Below are 14,533 nucleotides of genomic sequence, written 5' to 3'. Positions count from 1 at the left end.
CCTCCCTCCTTGCCTGTGCTCACAGCTGACACGCAGCCCTTACCCTCCCGAGTGGCCTCATAACTCAGCTCTTGGGGAAGTTTCTCCGAGAGATGTGATAAAAGTGGGCAACGCCAAGTTCACGGGGATGCACTTTTCTGAGGAGGGGATCTGCCTGTTGTGGGTGGACGGTGAGGGAGGCTGGAGGAAGGGAGCGGGCAGTTAACCTGCCTCGAGTCTTCTCGCCCTTTTCTCCAGCAACGTGGCCAAACCCAGGGTGGCCGCTGCCCTTCACGTCTCAGTGGCCTCACCTGCCCTTCTTCCCAGAGACGTTTGTGTGCGTCCTTCCCAGTCTTTCCTGCTGAGCGTGGAGACGAGAACTCGGTGTGGCTGATGGGGAGCAGGGTCTGAGCCCCAGATGATTCCGAAAGCCCCCTCCCCCCACCGCCTGCCTCCAATCTCAGACCGACCGACGGGTCTCTTCCTGGAGCACCCGGGACATGGCCCAGTGAGCCATGAATGGCCACCATGGGAGGGCAGGAGAAGGGTTGGGGAAGGTGAGGGGCTCCGTTTGAAAGGTTGGGGCAACGGAGGTGGGTTCCCCACCCACCCTCTGTCTTGTAGAGACGTGGGGTTTGTGAATAGCTGGTCAGGAAAGGTCACCTGAAGGGGCCACTGTTCTTACTGCGGCCTCCACGTCCAAGGCCCAGCAGGTGTTCATTCCATTCAGCTGGATATGAATGGGCCTTCTTGTTCTTGGGCCATCACGTCTTGAGCTGATATGGGCTCAGGTCCTTCTCATGGGTGTCGGTGTGGCCGAGAGCCGAGCTGTGAGCACATGGGAGCTGGGGCGAGGATTTGGGTCGGCCAGGGGTCTCAGAGAGGGTCCAGGACACCTTCAAGATGCCTTCCCCCTTCTGAGGCAGCCTCTACCCATGGAGGGCCCAGGAGCTTCTAAGGTGATGGGTGCTGTTTGCGCAGCCCTGGTTGTCCTGGTGCGGGTGCATCTTGTTGCTAGGGGCTTGTTTAAAAAAGAAATTAACTTGAATACACAGTGGCTGAGATACTCATTTATTCTTTATGATCACATGGGTGGCTGAGTGAAATTTTATTTTGGAAGTTCACCAAATGAGTTTGGAGGTTCCTCTGACTTGGAAGTTCATCACTAGGAACCCTCAGTGGCATTTGAAGATGGGGCGGGGCAAGGAGGCATTGGTCCCTTCCTTCTCAAACTTGGAGTAACCATCTCCCTTGCGAACCACTTGGCTGGGACAGGCCTAGGTCCTGCTCAGTGGCAGTGCCTGGCCAGGAGCTGGGGGAAGGCTCAGTCAAGGGGCTTCATGAAACTTCTTTGCTCAGGGAACTTCTCTTCCAGCTGAGCACCTGCACGTTTGTAAACTACTTTGGAACAGAGATCCCCTGCACTCCTTGTGTAGCGGGTGTAACTTTGAACAAGGTTAGCCCTGACTGGAGGTGCTATTATACTTAAGCTACAGAGAAGGGGATTTTAATCCTGGGGAGCCTTCCATCAACTCAGAACCCTCTCACCTTGTTTAGGCCTCACTGGGCATGGCTCAACAGTGGTGAGGGTGCTTTGTTGCCACAGTGACTTGTAAATGTTGCTGTGGTGATGCTTCTGTGAGGTGATGCTATGGTACAACCATAATGAATTTGGGATATATGTGCTGTGAGTCATAGGACCATGCTGCAGGGACCACGTTCACATCTTGCTTAGACTGGGTGACCAAGGGCACATGGCTTCCCACTTTTAGAAGGGCCAAAAGTAGCAATGATGGCAAAGCCTGATGGTTAGGATCCCCGTGTATCTATTTATCTCCCCATCTCCTTTGCCCTCAAGGGTCATCCTCCTGTGGGTCGTGGTTAGAACAGTCTTTGAGAAGCTCCAAGTGACACGGAGCCTCTACCCCATAGCTGATGGCCATGGGCATCTTGGGCAGTCGGGGTGGGTGTCCTTCAGGGTTATTACTGGCCTGGGTAAGGTCACACTAGCGTAAGGTCTTGGGGGGCCTTAGCTGAGGGGAATTGAGATCTTTGCCCTAAAAGGCTCCGGGGTTGGGGGAAGGGTGGATGGACCTAGTTTGGAAAAAGAAACTTTCAAATTGGACATGGGGGTTCTTAAGGTAGCCCTTCCATCCCTCCATGGATCCCCTCCCACGGAGCTTTTAGGGAAGGCTGATTGGACCAGAGAAGTCCAATGGTGTAACCAGCAGGGCTCACCTCTTAAAATTTCCTACATTTCAGGCCTGAGATTCAGGCTGGTCTGAAAGTCTTGGCATCTTTTGGTTAAAGGGATTTTTCCAGCCTTTCTCTGTGCTGAGCCCGGCCCGTGATTATGAAGCCCACCCTGGAGGGAGGCTAGCAGTAACATTCCCACTTTACAAGTGAAGGGGGCCGAGTTGTAAAGCGGCGCCATTCCTGCCCGAGTGTTTAAGAGGGTCACAGAGCAGCCCGAGTGAGAGTTGCAGCACGCCGTCTTCACCGGGCCTGCGGTAGCCTGGGCTGCATCAGTGTGTACATGAGTTTTTGTGTGTGTTAAATAAGAATATATATGTAGTCACATATGGCAACATGAACATAGAAGATTCACATACCTTTTGGATAGAGATCTCTCTAATGATTGGGGATGATCTGAAGCGAAATGCAGGAATCAGATCTTTGGAAATACCCGTCAGGCTCCACGTGAAGTTTTGAAAAATTTACCACTTGAAGTAAACATTTTCTTCTCTGAGTCTGTTAAGATTTATTGCAAGTTCGATCTAATGAGCTGTATAGTAGAATGAAGTTTTCAAAGTATGCTTGGTGAGGGATAGATTTCAGATCATTGATTGTTCCCCTAAAGACTAAGGCTATTTGGTGAGGAGGCTCCAAAACAAGGATTTTGTCGATATATAAATCTGTTTTCTTGAAGAGCTAATTATTTGTAGTTATGGCAGTATAATTTATTGAAGCTTTAATTTGTGTTTGTTTTCCCCAATAACTCTATTACCACCACTTCAAGATGGTAGTCAACCTTTGCTGTTAATTACTTCAGGGGAGATTTGTGTTAGGGTGAAAAGCTGGTGTTTCCTGGAATTGACCGATTTTCCTTTGTTCTTTGAAAAGCACAAATACTTTGAAAGAATAATGTTAGGTGAGAGAGAGAGAGAGGAAACAGAGGAGAGCCATTGAGACTCCAAAGGAAGAGGGATAGATGTCCCCGAGGCTGGAGAGAGGGACATATCTTCATGTAGCAGAAAACTTAAACATTCACTATGGCAATGTGAAAATAGGGCATGTCTCCAGAGGTACAGAAAGATTTCAGAAACAGTGGTTATGCACTTCATGCAAGTAATATGGGTTCAGGCACCAACTTTCCTGTTATTCCAGTTTATCAGTGAAGCAGTAGAGTCAGCAGATTTAAAGCCACCATGAAAGTTCAACAAGATGTATCTTTTGTTTAAGGCCCAAATACAGAGCCTCTACCACACTTTCTAGGGTTATTTTAAGCCTCTAGAATGTTCATGTGACCTAACGAAAGAAATGGATTCTTGAATGATGACAAATGGTAGTTTCTTCTTTGCCTGATGGGATGAGGGCTTACATTATTATTAAATTTGACATAAAAGAAGTGAATGAGCCTCTTCTTTTTTTTTTTTTTAAGATGTTGGGGGTAGGAGTTTAGTAATTTATTTATTTATTTTTGCTGTGTTAGGTCTTCGTTTCTGTGCAAGGGCTTTCTCTAGTTGTGGCAAGCGGGGGCCACTCTTCATCGCGGTGCGCGGGCCTCTCACTATCGCGGCCTCTCTTTGCGGAGCACAGGCTCCAGATGCGCAGGCTCAGTAGATGTGGCTCACGGGACTAGTTGCTCCGCGGCATGTGGGATCCTCCCAGACCAGGGCTCGAACCCGTGTCCCCTGCATTACTAGGCAGATTCTCAACCACTGCACCACCAGGGAAGCCCGAGCCTCTTCTTGACGAAACACTTGAAATTCAGTTTAATGAGAATACCAATATGGTGTTGTAGAATAACAAAATCTCATGCAAGAAGGGAGCCTAGTGATCACTGCATCCAGCCTACCATTTTGTAAATAAGGAACCTGAAATTGATCAAACGTGGACAACTTGCCCGAACTTAATATTCTGGTAATTAATCAAGCTGCGATTCAAACTCAGGTCTTTTGATTCCAGGTCTAGTTTATTTTTCCCATTACATTAGGCTTTGTTTAAATAGATACAATTTTAAAAGTACATGATACCTTTACTCACTGTGGGACAGTATTCCAACATGAAGGTTTTATTTCTATTTGCCTTTCCTTGAACCTAGGACAGTTGAGGAACACACACACACACACACACACACACACACACACTCAGTAAATCTTCATTGCTTGGACTATCAATCCATTGGTATTTTAGCGTTTCCTTCAGAGGTATGATGCATCCTAAGAAGCTATATTTTCAAATAGCATATTTCAGATGAATTATCTAAATGTGTGGGGGTTAGTTCCTGAAAATCTATTTCTCAGTTAATTGCTAGTTAATGTTTTTCTATTTTTACCACCTTAATCTGCTGTCCGTTACCTGGACTCTTAAAAAGGGCCTTCTAAACTTTTTTCTTGAATCCTTGTTTACTTGTCTATAGGAAACTCCCCATAGATAATCTTTTTTTTTTTTTTTTTGTGGTACACGGGCCTCTCACTGCTGTGGCCTCTCCCGTTGCAGAGCACAGGCTCCGGATGCGCAGGCTCAGCGGCCATGGCTCGCAGGCCCAGCCACTCCGCGGCATGTGGGATCTTCCCGGACTGGGACACGAACCCGTGTCCCCTGCATCGGCAGGCGGACTCTCAACCACTGTGCCACCAGGGAAGCCCTCCCCCCATAGATAATCTTTAAAAATTAAATTAGATCATTTTTCTCCCATGTTTAAGCCTCCAAACCCAACTCTGCATTGCACTATCCTATTGTAATTGAATAAAATCAATATTTCTCACCATTGACTAAAAAGCTTACATGATATGGCATCTCCCAAATACTCCTTTGTTTGGTCTGCTATGACAAAAATACCATAGACGGTCTTTTTCTGTCTTATATCACTTATATATGGAATCTAAAAAAGCCGAAGTCATAAAAGCAAAGAGTAGAATGGTGGTTTCCAGGGGCTGGGGGTGGGGAAATTGGAAAAATGTTGGTCAAATGATATAAACTTGCAACTGGTATTGATAGATAAATAAGCCCTGGAGATTTAATGCACAACATAGTGATTACAGTCAACAATACTGTACTATAAACTTCAAAGTCGCTAAGAGACTAGATCATAATTATTCTCACCACAAAAAAAGAAATGATAATTGTGTGACATGATAGAGGTGTTAGCTAATGGTACTGGTGGTAATCATACTGCAATATACAAATGTACCAAACCCACAAGTGTACACCTTGCACTTACATAATGTTATATTTCAACTATATCTCAATAAAAAATACTATAGGCTGGGTGGCTTAAACACAAATATTTGTTTCTTATAATTCTGAAGTAGTATTTCCCCCAAATACTACTTCACTATTGAGTTGTAAGGTCATCTTACATATCCTGGATGCCAGTCTATGTTATGTATATATCTATATCTATATCTATATCTCATGAATATTTTCTCCAATCTGTGGCTTGCCCTTTCATTTTCTAATGGTGTCTTTAAAAGTGCAGAAATTTAAAATTTTAATGTAGTTATAATTTTTTTTATAATTATCCAAATGCTATTTTTAAAATTCTGAGGTAACATGGTTTTAATTATAAATTGAAAAGCAGATAGTATAGGTATGTGATTTTGTATCTCATGCAGAATTTGGCAGTCTGGTAGCTTGTGAATATTTTCTATTTGTACTATTATTGCATGTATGAATTTATTTACAATAAATATACTTATGTGATACATAGAGAATATTTAAATTGTCAGGATTTGCTATTTCCCCATAACCTTTCTCCTGTCAATACTCTGAAGACTTGAAATGTTTACTTTCTTAATTGGTACAAGGCCTTTGTTGAGGTGGGGGGTGGACGGGAGAGAGATATAAAGAATGTAAAGAATACAAATAATAGCCCAGGCTATTCTCTATGAGGAAGAATGAAAGAGGGCAAAGGGGTAAGAAGGATAGGGAACAATAAAGGAAGGGTGAGGACAGGAGAGAAGAGGTAAAAGGAAAGAGCAGTCACTATCAGGAATGGGATTTAGGAAAGGGAGTGTGTAACAAATCTTTCGGAATCCTAGCTGTGTGCTGCCTGCATCTTTAAAACAAATCAACATGATCTTCAGTGCTTTCTGGAGGTTGGTTTCTGTTTGTGTGCATTATCATACTTAGGCTGTGATATATTTGACATCCTAAGTTTTCATGGAGTTTATTTCCCACTCTTTGACATCTATGTATCTTACTGACACAACTTGAGTACCTCCTACTTTTTCTCATGTCCAATCACCATAAACTCATCAATACAAGGGACTATCATAATGCTTTTGTGATATCCAGATGACTAATCTCCCTATGGACTATAATATTATAGACATCGGGAGACTTGGCATAGCACTCAAGTAAGACAAAGTTTGAGTGTACTTCTGTCTCTGTCAGATAGAAGTGAACTGCTCCGTTACCTTTGCTGTTTGATGTGGAGACAACTATTCGCCAGATCAATAGCTGTGTATCAGGAGTTAGAGATGTTTTGATTTGTTCCAGAAAAAAAAGGCCCATAAAATCCAGCAGCTTTGATTAGAATTAGTACCTCATTATATTATGATAATCAACAATCATTGTCCATGACTTATTTGCCTTTTTTACAGGCCAAACAGATTATTTAAATGGGGCGGGTGATGGAGATTCCCATCTGCATGGTTATTTTAGTCTCTGCAAATTCCCCAGATATGTGCTATTGCTATTTTTTGGTATCGTTTTCATGTAGGGACAGTTCCAGGAGTTTCCACTTGGCCCTTCCTATGTATTTTTTTTCCAGTTGTGGCAAAATATGCATGACATAAAAGTGACCATCTTAACCATGTGTAGGTGTACCATTTAGTGGCATTAAGTACATTCACGTTGTTGTGCAACCATCATTACCATTCATCTCCAGGACTTTTTTCATCTTCCCAAACTGAAACTCTGTACCCATGAAACAACACCTCTCCATTCATCACTGCACCCAGACCCTGGCAATCACCATTCTATTATCTGTCTATATAAATCTGACTACTGTAGTACCTCATATGACTGGAATCACAGTATTTGTGTTTTCGGTTCTGGCTTATTTCATTTAGCATAATGTCTTCAAAGTTCATCCGTATCGTAGTGTGTGTCAGAATTTTTTACCTTTTTAGGGTCATTAATATTCCATTGTATGTATATACTACATTTTGTTTATCCATTCCTCTGTTGATGGACATTTAGGTTGTTTCCATCTTTTGGCTATTGTGAATAATGCTGCTAAGAAGGTGAAATTACAAACATCTGTTCAAGTCCCTGCTTTTAATTCCTTTGGATATATACTCTGAAGTAGAATAGCTAGATCGTATGGTAGTTCTGTTTAATTTTTTGAGGAACTGCGATGTAGAAGGGTTCAGATTTCTACACATCCATGCGAATACTTGTTCTTTATTATTGTTTTTAATAATAGCTATCCTAATGGATGTCAGGCAGTAGCCGTTCTTAATAGCACTCACTGACCTTGGTTGAGAGTTCTGTCATTTTCCAAGTATGTGTACTCCAAAAATACATTCAGATATGGGGAAATATAGTGTAGGTCACTGCACAAGATTTCTAGTGAGGTGAACTTGTGTCAAAATTCCAATTATCACATGGCTTCCATAAGCCCTATTATGACCTGAAGACCACAGTGATGTTTTGGAACCTCAGGTGTGTAAATTTATCTTAATAATCTCTGAAAAATTCTGAGTTTTCCACTTTTCTTTCTAAACATTCCCCCTGGAAAATTGTAAACCCCTTTGAGGTAGACCTGGAGGAAGAAAATAATCACACTCTATACTTTTGACAGTGTTGCAGCAAAGTTCCTGAAGCTATTGTAGCCACCTGATCTCTGGTTTAGGTCTGGGCGAGGCTGTAATTTTCATTCCTGGAAAATCAATGCAGGTTTCTGCTCATTGTGCTTGAATTTTATTTTCATTTATACAGTTCAAGCCTGCTCATCAATGTAATTCCCAGTGTAAATGTGATTAATCTGTTACTGCTGGAAGTCACTTTGGGTCAAAATACTGCCACTCTGCCCTGCTGACCTTTATGATAATTGCACTCACCTTGTTTCTCATGTTAAATGCTACCACTTAACCTCTGCTACTTTGTAACCCAATGTTCCTGTTAAAAAGCACGGGGGCCATTTCATTGGTGCTATCCCGCATTGTCATCTTTAGCCCACAGAAGACAGATGCCACAGAGGTTTAAAAGGATGCTTGTATTTCTCTCATCAAAGAATGTCTTAATGTCTTGAAGAAGAATGTTATCGGTGACCTCTGAGGGGGCATAACTATGGGATAGTTGAGTGGGTTTTACATAATTAATCCACTCCAACATTCTCATTTTAAGTACATGGATTCCTTTGTCTACATTCTGTCAGATAAATTATGGCATCTTGCCCTCTTTGAATGTTGCTGACTATTGAATCTATGTTTCAGTCAGCCAAACAGGCCAACGATTAGAGCCAATTCTATCAGCTAGAGCTAACACTTTGAATCTCAGGTAACGTCTTTATAATAAATTCAACCCCTTGCAACTTTATATTCGATCTTTCTCAGTCTAACACTTATAAAATATATGCCAGGGCTTCCCTGGTGGCACAGTGGTTGAGAGTCCACCTGCCAATGCAGGGGACACGGATTCGTGCCCCGGTCCAGGAGGATCCCACATGCCGCGGAGCGGCTGGGCCCGTGAGCCATGGCCACTGAGCCTGCGTGTCCGGAGCCTGTGCTCCACAACGGGAGAGGCCACAACAGTGAGAGGCCCGCGTACCGCAAAAAAACAAACAAAAAAACCCCCAAAAAAACATATGCCACACACACATTCTACAGGTTTCTGCTGATACACGTTAGCAGGATATAGCATTTCTTTTGATGTATATGCTAACTCCTACCAGGGTGGACATTATACTTGCCTACTGGGGCCTGGTAGAATCTGACTGTAGTTATTAGGATGCAATAAGTGCTGATGTGGGTGGGTCTTGAGAAAAGTAGAAATTTCCTTGAAAACTAACCTATTTAGATGAGGTCTTTAGAGATATGTTAAGTAAGTAAGGGAAAGTTAGTTTCCTCAAATGGGGAGGAAGAAGGGTGGCTTCCTTTGGCGAGGAAACCACAGGAAGATTTGGGTTAAAAATTTTCATATGAATCTGAGTCTGCCTACCTGCACTTATCCTAAATACTCAATATATCCTTATCTTAATACCCAACTCTTCCTGATCAATGTCCTGATATTAATCTGTGAGGCTTAGCACAGATGTACGTTGAACTTGCATTTTAATTCTGCAACCCACACTTTTAGATTTGAAACTTGATCCTCAGCCATGTCTGCTGTGTGGCTCTAAGACATGAGAAAATTTTAAGGCCCTCAGTGTGGCTCTCTGTGTCTTCCCATGCCTCGATCTGAGAGCTTAAACACCTAACACCTTTTAACATTAAGTGTAAACATTTTCATTTTGTAAGCTCTCTGGTGCTATAAGAAGCAGCTAATGGTCCCCATGGTGCTTGTAGGTATTACTGCTGTAATAGACAAAATCCGCTGCCACTTGAGATGTAAAAGTATTGTCTTCAACTGGCAATATGTTCAAAGCAAATATTGCTGGTAATTTATTTATTGCTTCCACTACTCGGAAGAAGCACTTGTCTTTGCATTGGCAATGGAGTCACTATTACATTCAAGCTCAAAACCTTATTCCAGAGTCCCATCTTGAGCATCTTTTTCCTGGGATTACTCATGCAGGACAGGAAATCTGCTTCAGGAAGTTTAGAAAGTAGATTTTAATAAAAGGAGCTTGTTTCAAAAGTTATAAAAGCTGGAGTCAAATGAAATAGGAAGGCAACCTAGAGTTTGGAAGGACTGAATCCCCTAAGCAGAACTGGAATGAATGTAGAGACTGCTGGTGGGTGCTGGGAACATGGAGGGAGAAGCCCTTGAGCAGGAATTGGACGCATGAGGGAGACGAAGCCTCAGTTGTATGTACAACTCAAAGAAAGAGGGCATTCTGGGTTCTCCCCTATCCCCTTCCTCCAAACTCTCACCAGTCCTTCCTTTACTCAAAATTAATTGGAAGCTAGTTGTCAGTGAATCCTGGGAAACCGAGTTTTCAGGAGTCAGTCCTCTAAAATAAAAATCAGAGCTGGAAAAAGAGAAATAGTCTTTAAAAATTATTCACACAAATATGCCATCCCTTTACAATAACTTCTCACATTCCAGTTCACTTGTTCAAATACCCCACCACTATGATAGTACTTTGACGCAAGTCTGTTTACTCCCTTGCTTTCTCCTGATACTGCCTTTGTATCTCTCCTTACTCTCTTACATTCCAATGTCCATTATCTACTAGTGTGTTTGTCCCTAGCCCTGTTCCAGTGTCTTTTAATTATGCTGGATCAACCCAAACCATTGCTTTCTCTTTTCTTGATCTCCAGCTTTCAAAGTCTTCCCAAGTAAAGTGTATAATAGTTTAGATTGTTTCCTTTATAAATTCATGATCACTAACCTAAAAGGTCCTTTAATATTGCCCTTTAATTCTGCTACATTAATCTGGACCCATCATTTCCCACTCTTTACACTTTGTTCTCTCTTTCTGCACTATTCTTTTTTTTTTTAAATCTTTATTGGAGCATAATTGCGTTACAATGTTGTGTTAGTTTCTGCTGCATAACAAAGTGATTCAGCTATTGCACTATTCTTAAATGGCATGTCCCCACCATTTGCTATAATATCAGGAGATAATCTCTTAATTCACAGAAAAGAAAAGAAAAAACATTAGGAGAACTTTCCTGTTAATTAACATAATAGAGTTACTACATCTGCTGCCATCTTTATCTCCTTTGGTTTAACAGAACAGAAGCTCTATTCCTACTAAACCCAATTCCCTTACTCCTGATTTGGATTGCATCACCTTGCACTCTCTAAGGATCCTTATTTTGTTCAATACCTTCTCTAATCTGGATCTTTTCCACTATCTTTTTTAAACATTCTAAAATCTTCCAAATTGGGAAAAATAATAAAGAAGAGTAAAGCAAAAAAGAAAAGCAAAACCAAACTCACCTTTCTCCACCTGACTTCTGTTACTAATTACCACACTATCTCTTCTTCAAAGGCACAGTTTTTAAGATAATTCTTGAAAATGTTTTTCTATATCTTGGCAATTGTGAATAATGCTTCAATGAACATGAGAGTGCAATCTTTTTGAGATCCTGATTTCAGTTCTCTTATACATATATATACACACACACACACACATATATATACATATATATATACATATATCCATTCAGAAGTGGGATTGCTAAATCATATGATAGTTCTATTTTTAATTTTTCGAGAAGCCTCCATACTGTTTTCCATAGTGACTATATACCATTTTGTATTCCCACCAACAGTGTACAAGAGATCCAATTTCTCCATATTCTCCCCAGTACTTGTTACCTTTATATTTTTGAAACTAAGCATCCTAACAGGTGTGAGGTGATATCTCTTCGTGATTTTGATTTGCATTGCCCTGATGATTAGCGATGCTGAGTACCTTTTCATATACATTTTGGCCGTTCATATGTGTTCTTTGGAAAATGTATATTCAAGTTCTTTGCCCATTTCTTGATGGAGTTGTTTGGTTTATTTGCTACTTAGTTGTGGGAATTCCTTATAAATTTTGGATATTTACCCCTTACCAGATATATGATTTGCAAATATTTTCTCCCATTCCATTGGTTACCTTTCCATTCTGTTGGTTGTTTCCTTTGCTGTGCAGGAGCTTTTTATTTTGATGTAGTTCTACTTGTCTATTTTTGCTTCTGTGGTCTGTGCTTTTGGTGTCATAGCCAATAAATCATTGCCAAGATCAGTGTCAAGAAGCTTTTCCCAAAATGTTCATCAACAGATGAATGGTTCAAAGCATGTAGTATATATTTACAATGGAATATTTTCAACTTTAAAAGAAGAAGGGGGTTCTACCATTGTGGCAACAGGGATGAACCTGGAGGACAATACGCTAAGTAAATAAGCCAGTCACAGAAGGACAAATACTGCATAATTCCATTTATATGAGGTATCTAAAATAATCAGACTCATGGAAGCAGAGAATAGAATGTTGGTTGCCAGGGGCTGGGGAAAGGGAGAAATGGGGAGCTGTTGTTCAACAGGTATGAATTTTCAGTTATACAAGATGAATAAATTTGAGAAATCTGCTGTACAAATAGTGTCTATAGTTAACAATAGTGTTAAGCACTTAAAATTAGTTAAGAGGGTCAATTTCATGTTAAGTGTTCTTACCACACACAGAAAAAATGGGACACAAGGAAGCTTTTGGAGGGGACAGATATGTCTATTACCTTGATTGTGTTAATTGTCTCATGGGTTTATGCATATGTCCAAACTCATCAAATAGTATACATTAAGCATGTGCCATTTTTTTGTGCATCAGTTATACCTCCATAAAGCTGTTTAAAAATGTTTATCTATATTTGATATCTTCATTTTATGACTTCCTTCTCATGCTTCAACCCACTCCCAATAGAATCCATCTTTTATTACTCCAATAAAAAGGTACTTCATAAACTATTTCCAAATCCATGGATGCGATGTGAAAATTTTATCTCCTAGTTACTTGACCTGTAAGTAGGATTTGCTTCTGTCTTTGAGACTTGATTTTCCTTGACCCAAAAACTCCTCTGGTTTTCTTCTCATCTCTGCGGCAGTTCATTCTCTATCTTCTTTGCAGGTACGTATCCTTCTCCTCAGACATTAAATGTTGAAATTCTTCAAAATTCAGTTTTAGGCCATTATGTCCTCTCACTCTGGAACTCATAATATGATTTCACAGAAACACACAGCTTCAGTTACCAACTCCATCAAGTTTGGACATTTGTGTACCTGAGACCTCTAATCTGAATTCTGTAAATCCAGTTGCCTAATTAACATCTAAATCTGTTCATTTAAAATATACATAAAGCTAAATACTCATGGTCTCCCTAAACTGCTGAATCTCTCCTCCTTCATTTTCATTTGTCTTAGTGTGTAGTGACACCATTCACCCAGTTGTATAAACCAGGCACCTAACAATAATCTTTGAGTTCAACCTCTCGCATCAGCCACTATATCCTATCCATTATCAATCTTATCCATTTTACCTCCTAGATACTTCCTTAATCTATCTAATGTCCTCTATCTACTCATCGTTGTAAGTGGTAAATTAATGCATGAATATATATTTCCCTGATTGCTTTGCTTGGTACCTATAGTTTTTATGGCAGAAAAATTTATATTAAAAAAAATCCGTTCATCTTCCGTGTATCTTCCCTTCTGTTCCTCCATCCTTCTGTCCCCATTTCAAGCAAGTATACAGGACTCCCTAGAAACCTCTTCCTCAGGAAATATGCCATTTCTAAGCCTCAAGGTGTGAAGGAGGAGATTACAAGGCAGTTGGAGGATTAAAAGCCAGTGAGTACAACAAGCACTGCCTGACACTACCTTGTTACTGGATAGAGCCTTGGAGCTGCACCAACTCATTAGAGGGATGTAGTTGAGAGAGATATAGGGAAGGCATGTAATAGGCATGAGGTATCTATCTCATCAAATATTTCAGCATCCCAAACATTATAGAGGAGCATTTATAAATGGGACATAAAGGTACAGGTGTCCCGGTCTCAGAAGACCAGAAGGACCTCCACAACACTTTCATGTTACAGGGTTTTTATACCACTTTGGTTGTATAAGGTACCTCGAATAATGGCTGAGTCTAAATTCTCTACTTGCTCAGTTATTTAAAGAATTAAATTCATTTAAATCAAGTAAAGAAACAGTAGGTTTATAGCAGCTCATAACTGCTTACTTTTTTAAAAAAATTTATTTATTTATTATTTTTGGCTCTGTGTTGGGTCTTCGTTGCTGCACGCGAGCTTTCTCTAGTTGCGGAGAGTGGGGGCTACTCTTTGTTGCAGTGTGCGGGCTTCTCATCACGGTGGCTTCTCGTTGCGGAGCATGGGCTCTAGGTGCACGGGCTTCAGTAGTTGTGGCGCATGGGCTCTAGAGCGCAGGCTCAGTAGTTGTGGCACATGGGCTTAGTTGCTCCACGGCATGTGGGATCTTCGGGAACCAGGGCTGGAACCCGTGTCCCCTGCATTGGCAGGTGGATTCTTAACCACTGCGCCACCAGGGAAGCCCCTTAACTGCTTACTTTATGTAGAAAAGCTGTCACCAATATATGGCAAGAAGTTTGCTTGTATAATTTACACTAACTGGTATAATACACCTTCTACAAGAAAACTGAACAAGAATGAACTAGGGAGCAAAACATTTTTATCCTTTGAGCCATTCTGTT

Source organism: Mesoplodon bidens, assembly GCF_964165515.1.
Source record: "Mesoplodon bidens genome assembly, chromosome: 7".
Taxonomy (NCBI): domain Eukaryota; kingdom Metazoa; phylum Chordata; class Mammalia; order Artiodactyla; family Ziphiidae; genus Mesoplodon; species Mesoplodon bidens.
This window is presented reverse-complemented; position numbering follows the sequence as displayed.